Here is a 7072-nt window from a genome sequence, read left to right on the forward strand (position 1 = left end):
GCTCAACATGAAGGTGAGCTTCATGTATCATGTGTGCCCTATATATGTTATCTTAGCATCATTTGAACTGATTTTCTCAAGATTGTATAGACATTGTATCCTATGAGCAATATCTATCATAGTTTGATTGATCTTGACTTGCAGTTCACTTGACTTGTTGAACTGTATGGTTGTAAATAGACCACTGACATAGTAGTGAATAGTAATAATTTAGATCGGTAAGTAGTATTGACATCAAGCATGTATAGTTGCATATGTTTAATTAGGAACCTATGAGCTTTTATCACCATGAGTTCATCGGCCCTGCATATTAAATCCTCTTTGTTCTTGCTTTTATTATTATATTACTTGTTGATATGGAGTATTGTTTTGTTTGGTCCCAACCAATAGTGAGATGAACCATACTCGTCCTTCCAGGGGATTGTGATGGAGTGCTACTTGAGTTGGTGTTGATGAATCTCATGTTCATGTTTGTGTGACTCTTTTTTTTTCTCAAATACGCATAGCATGCGTATCTTTCATTAATGGGGAAGAATAGGGTACAAGAAACCCTCCACGGAGGGTGTTACACACCCAGTCCACCGTTTACATAAGTCTACATTTCACTAGAATCCCACCTATGTATCTGTCCAAAGAACTCTCCCCAATCCGCTTTCAAGAGGCCCGCCGTCTTCCAAGCCTTGCCCTCACTAAGGACCCGTGCTAGTAATCTACCCAAGGATGGTGTTTCACCATCAAACACGATCCCATTGCGGTGCTTCCACAGTTCCCATAGGCCAAGTATAATGATGGCCCTCACATCCTTCTCATTGGTGCCTTGTACCCGCTTGTTGAGGATCCACTCCGGTAGGGTGTCTTGTGCAGTCGGCGTCCATTGCAGCATCCCCAAAGCGTGGTAGATCTCCTCCCAGAAGGTCCTTGCGAAGAGGCACTGCAGCATAATGTGATTCATTGTCTCGCCGCCCTGGTTACAAAGTGGGCATGATTGTTGGTGTGGCAGCCCCCTCCTCGCCAAGCGGTCTGAGGTCCAGCACCTGTTGCGTATCGCGAGCCATGTGAAGAAGCGGCACTGCAGCGGGGCCCGACACTTCCATGTTGCCTCTGTGGTTGGGACTATCTCTCTTCCCATGAACTTAGCAACATATGCCGATCGAGCGGAGTAATGGCTGTCCCGCTCCCAAGCCCAGCTAATGGTGTCCGAGATCCCTTCCTATAGCTGCACGTCCTGGACCTGAGGCCACAGGCTTATGAATTCCATGAGTGCTGGTGCGTCGATGTCTGGGCCAATGAGAGCTGCCCACGTCCCATTGTGTAGGGCGTCTTTGACCAGGAGTTGCTTGCGAACTCGCCGCGGTATCCTTGCATGAATCCTGGGTGCAATCTCTTCAATCCGAAACCCATCCAGCCATCTATCTTCCCAAAAGAGAGCGCGTGCTCCGTCCCCTAGCACCGTTCGCGTGGCCGCGTTGCACAGCTGGGTGGAGGCCATCGGAACTGTAATCTTGAACTCGCTCCAGGGCCTTGTATCATCCACACGCGCCAGCCATGGCCAGCGAGCCTGCATTGCTACGTTCATCCACGCGATGTCCGGGATCCCAAGGCCTCCATCCCACTTGGGTGCGCACACTGTGTTCCAGGCCACCGCACAATTTCCTCCGTTCGCCTTGGCCTTTCCACACCAAAGAAAACCACGTAAGATCTTGTTGATCACTGAGACTATCTTCGCCGGTAGTTCCAGCGCCAACATTGCATGCACTGGCATCGCTGAGAGGACCGATTTGATTAGGATCAGTCTGCTGCTCTTCGGTAAGGTCGCGACACACCAAGTAGGTAGGCAAGCAGCAATGTGGTCCACCAGGCCTTGTAGCTGCGCGACCGATTGCTTCCGGATGGTAAGTGGTAGTCCAAGATATCTCATCGAGAAGCCGCCCAACGAGCAGCCTAAAACACTTGTCACCTCAGCCATTTGCTCTTGTGTGCACCTGATCGGAAGCGCGACGCTCTTTGTAAGGTTTGTATGGAGTCCCGAAGCTGTGGCAAACCTGTCTAGAATCGTTGTGCACATGGTGAGGTCCGTCAGGTGCGGTTTGAGGAAGATGATCACGTCATCCGCGAAGATTGACAGGCGATTCTTGAGTCCATTTTCCGCCAAGGGTGCCATGAGACCTGAATCAGATGCTGCATGAAACAGCCGTTGTAGTGGCTCCATAATTAAGATGAACAACATCGGCAAGAGCGGGTTCCCTTGCCGGAGGCCACATTTTTTGTAGATTGGTTTGCCTGGCACTCCGTTGAGCATAATCCTTGTCGAAGATGTTGCAAGCAGTCCACAAATCCATCCAATCCACCGTGTTCCGAACCCCATGATGTGCAGCACCTCGATGAGGAAAGGCCATTGGACGGAGTCAAAGGCCTTGGATATATCTAGTTTCAGGAGCACCGTGGGGCTTCTCAGGGCGTGTAGGCGTCGTGCCATGCCTTGCACAAGCATAAAATTGTCATGCAGGTATCTTCCTTTCACAAAAGCACTTTGGTGCTTCCCCACAAGGTACGGTAGGTCTCCGGTGAGCCTTATGGCCAATACCTTATCAAAGAGCTTGATCACTCCGTGAACAAGGCTCACTGGCCGATAATCTCGTAATTCTTCCGCGCCATCCATCTTTGGCAATAGAGAAACTAGTGCCTTGTTTACTGCGTGCATGCCTCACATATCTCCATGATAGAACACGTCCAGCGCCCGCATTAGGTCCTCTTTGATGATGCTCCAACAACATGCATAGAAGCGATCTGTGAACCCGTCCGGCCCCGGTGCCTTGTCCGGTGGTAGGGCCTTGACCACCTTCTCAACTTCTTCCTCAGTGAATGGAAGTTCTAGGTGTGCTAGGTCTCGCCGTGGCAGTCCCAGTGCTTCCAGTCGTAGGGCTGCTCCTCTAGCTGGGACGGAGCCTAGTAGCCGTTCGTAGAAGCCATCCACTTCAGCAGCGATTTGATCATGCCCTGTTATCAGTAACCCGTCCTTCTTGATGGAGGTGATCATGTTCCGCTGTTGCCGGTGTCTTATGTGCCGATGAAAAAACGCAGTGTTGGCGTCTCCCTCCTTTAGCTGAAGCAGCCGGGACCGCTGCCTAGCTATGGTCCTCTCCAAGGAGCACAACCCTAAAAGCTTCCGTTTTAGGGTTTTTCGGAGTTGCGTTTCTGCGGCTATGAGGGCTCTACTGTCCGATGCTTGGTCAAGCCGATAAATGAGCTCCATGGCCATCAAGATCTGCATTTTTATATTGCCTATTCACTTTGCGCTCCACCCTTGTAGTCGTTTGGCCGTGGCACAGAGTTTCTTTTCTAGCACGACGAAAGGATTCCCAATAGATGGGATCGAGTTCCACGCTGTGAGAACGGTCTCCGTAAACCCCTCCGCGCGTGGCCAGAATGCTTCGAACCTGAAGCGGTGACCCATTGGCATGTCCGCGTGGAGGTCAACGAGCATTGGGCAGTGATCGGAGATGGATATGCCCATTGCAGAGAGGAAACAGGATGGGTGAAGGTCGTCCCAGCAGTTGGTGGTGAATACATGATCTATCTTCTCCAGGGTGGCGTGTTATCGCTCGTTCGACCAAGTATATTTTCGGCCGCTGAGATAAAGTTCCTTGAGTTCCAACCGATTCAAAGTAGACCGAAAGCGGCCTATCATCCGCCTACTTATTGCCTCATTGTTCTTGTCGCGCTCTCTCGCCAGTAGGTTAAAGTCCCCGACAAGCATCCACGGTCCAGCATGTAAGTCCCATATTTCCACAAGCTCATTCAGGAATTCCACCTTCTCGCAGTCTAACTGCGGGCCGTAAACACATGTAAGCCACCACGCTTGTGCTTCGCCAGCATTCACCAGCGCTGTAAGCGTGTTTTGTGTTGTATGCGGGTTGGACAGTGAGACAAGCATTGCATCCCACACAATGGCGATGCCCCCTCGGGTGCCGTCCGCTGGCATGTAGTAGAAGTTGTCAAATCTATTACCAAGGCAATGCCTAACAATATCCACCGTTACAAGCTCGAGTTTAGTCTCTTGCAGACATACTACCGCCGGGTTCGCCGTTTGTACGACCTGGCGTATGGCATTCCTCCGTGCCGGTGAGTTCAACCCCCGCACATTCCACACCAGAACTTTCACAGGTTGTGCAGCCATGGAAAGGGTTGTGTGACTCTTTTTTGTCCTTCCTTTCAACTAGTATGCTGACATGTTTCTGTTTTTGGAGCAGGACATGTTCTGCAAGTGGATCTAATAAGTGATTCCATTTCTCCTATGAATTCCTCTACGAACGATTTAAATCCATTCTGCTCTACTAATTATGATGATGGTTTTTCCTCTTCTGATGTGCAAGGCCAAGGGGCATTGAGAAGAGATCAAGTTGAAGCTGGAACATGTCACATCCCAAATTTTCCAAAATTTAGGATGTGCATTTAGAAGCAATACATCCATGATTTCATTGCATATTTGGTTGTTAAAAATCAAACATGACCAATTCTTAAACCCTAAGTCAATTTAGAGTTTAACTAATGGCCATGAGATTTTCTCTGAATAAAAGTTTTATCAAAAATGCATATGGACAGGAGAGAAATTTCCTAATATCAATATTTGCCCTATTTCACTTCAGTGATCAAAAGTTCAAAAATAGTTTAAATTTGGGCAACTTAAACTATAATTAAAACCTGGGTTTGAAAGAAAAACAGAAAAATAGAAAAGGAAGCGTTGCAAAATGTCCCAATAGGAAGTGACAAAATAGTTTGTCAAAAACCCCAAAGGAAATGTTTACCCAGTAAAAAATATTCAAAACTGATTTTAGAGGAAGTTTACTGTTTGAAGAAAATTCAAATTCAAATTGAAATGAATTTACAAACAGAAAGAGAGAAGAAAAAGGAAAGAATAAAAAAGAGAAGCCCACCACACAGCCAGGCCAGCCATGGCCTAGCTAGCCGATCGAGCTAGCTAACCCACGCACGCGCTCTTCTCTCTCTCACTCTCTCCCCCCTCTCTCTCTTTCTTTCTCTCTCTGACTTACATGTGGGACCCACCTGCCAATGTCGTCACCCACCTGCTGCAATCGCCGCCCAACACATGCGCCCATGTCGCGCACAAACCCAAGCATGCCCATGGTATGTACGTGTGCTCTTCGTGGCGACCCAACGTGATTAGACTACTTGACCAAATAAAAATCTAGCCTTTTCCCAATTTTAAGTCTTGGCAGATTTTAGCAACTTTACACAAGTCAAGTAATCAACCTACACATGCAATTCTAAGAGTATAGCAGCGGAATGTAAATCATTGCATATGAAGGTAAAAGGGAGGAGTTTGGAGGGAGCAAACGCAATGTTGACACGGAGATTTTTGGCGTGGTTCCGATAGGTGGTGCTATCGTACATCCACGTTGACAGAGACTTCAACCCACGAAGGGTAATGGCTGCGCAAGTCCACGGAGGGCACCACCCATGAAGGGTCCACAAAGAAGCAACCTTGTCTATCCCACATGGCCATCGCCCATGAAGGACTTGCCTCACTAGGGTAGATCTTCACGAAGTAGGCGATCTCCTTGCCCGTACAAACTCCTTGGTTCAACTCCACAATCTTGACGGAGGCTCCCAAGTGACACCTAACCAATCTAGGAGACACCACTTTCCAAAAGGTAGATGGTGTGTTGATGATGAACTCCTTGCTCTTCTGCTTCAAATGATAGTCTCCCCAACACTCAACTCTCTCCCATAGGATTGGATCTGGTGGAAAGATGATTTGAGTGGAAAGTGTTGGGGAACGTAGCAGAAATTCAAAATTTTCTACGCATCACCAAGATCAATCTATGGAGATTCTAGCAACAAGGGGAAGGGGAGTGCATCTTCATACCCTTGAAGATCGCTCAGCGGAAGCGTTACAAGAACGCGGTCGGTGGAGTCATTCACGAAGCGATTCAAATCGCGGCCGAATCCGATCTAAGCACCGAACAACGGCGCCTCCACGTTCAACACACATGCAGCCCGGTGACGTCTCCCATGCCTTGATCCAGTAAGGAGAGAGGGAGAGGTTGGGAAAGACTCTTTCCAGCAGCAGCACGACGACGTGGTGGTGGTGGAGGAGTGCGGTACTCCAGCAGGGCTTCACCAAGCACTACGAGAGACGAGGAGGGAGAGAGGTAGGGCTGTGCCTTGGGAGAGAGAGACTCGTGTGTTGGGCAGCCCCAAAACCTCCACTATATATAGGGGCAAGGGGGGGGAGGCGCCCTAGGGTTTCCCCTAGGGGGGGCGGCGGCCAGGGCAGATGGGATCTCCCCTTTGGGTGACTTGGCCCCCAAGCCAGGAGGTGGGAACCCTAGATGGGGGTGCCCCAAACCCCCTGGTCACGTGGGAATAGGTGAGGGGGGCGCACAGCCCCTTAGTGGGCTGGTTTGGCCCCTTCCCTTGGCCCATGAAGCCCTCCAACACTTGCCGAGGCTCCCGAAATACCTTTCGGTCATGCTGGTCATCACCCGGTACCTCCGGAACACTTCCGGACTCCAAAACCCTTCGTCCAATATATCAATCTTCACCTCCGGACCATTCCGGAACTCCTAGTGACGTCCGGGATCTCATCCGGGACTCCGGACAACATTCGGTAACCGCGTACATACCTTCCCTATAACCCTAACGTCATCGAACCTTAAGTGCGTAGACCCTACGGGCTCAGGAATCATGCAGAGATGACCGAGACATCTCTCTGGTCAATAACCAACAGCGGGATCTAGATACCCATGTTGGCTCCCACATGTTCCACGATGATCTCATCGGATGAACCACGATGTCAAGGATTCAAGCAATCCCGTATGCAATTCCCTTTGTCAATCGGTATGTTACTTGCCCGAGATTCGATCATCGGTATCCCAATACCTCGTTCAATCTCGTTACCGGCAAGTCACTTTACTCGTTCCGTAATGCATGATCCTGTGACTAACTACTTAGTCACATTGAGCTCATTATGATGATGCATTACCGAGTGGGCCCAGAGATACCTCTCCGTCTCATGGAGTGACAAATCCCAGTCTCGATTCGTGCCAAC

Source organism: Triticum dicoccoides, chromosome 4B (genome assembly GCF_002162155.2).
Source record: "Triticum dicoccoides isolate Atlit2015 ecotype Zavitan chromosome 4B, WEW_v2.0, whole genome shotgun sequence".
NCBI lineage: Eukaryota > Viridiplantae > Streptophyta > Magnoliopsida > Poales > Poaceae > Triticum > Triticum dicoccoides.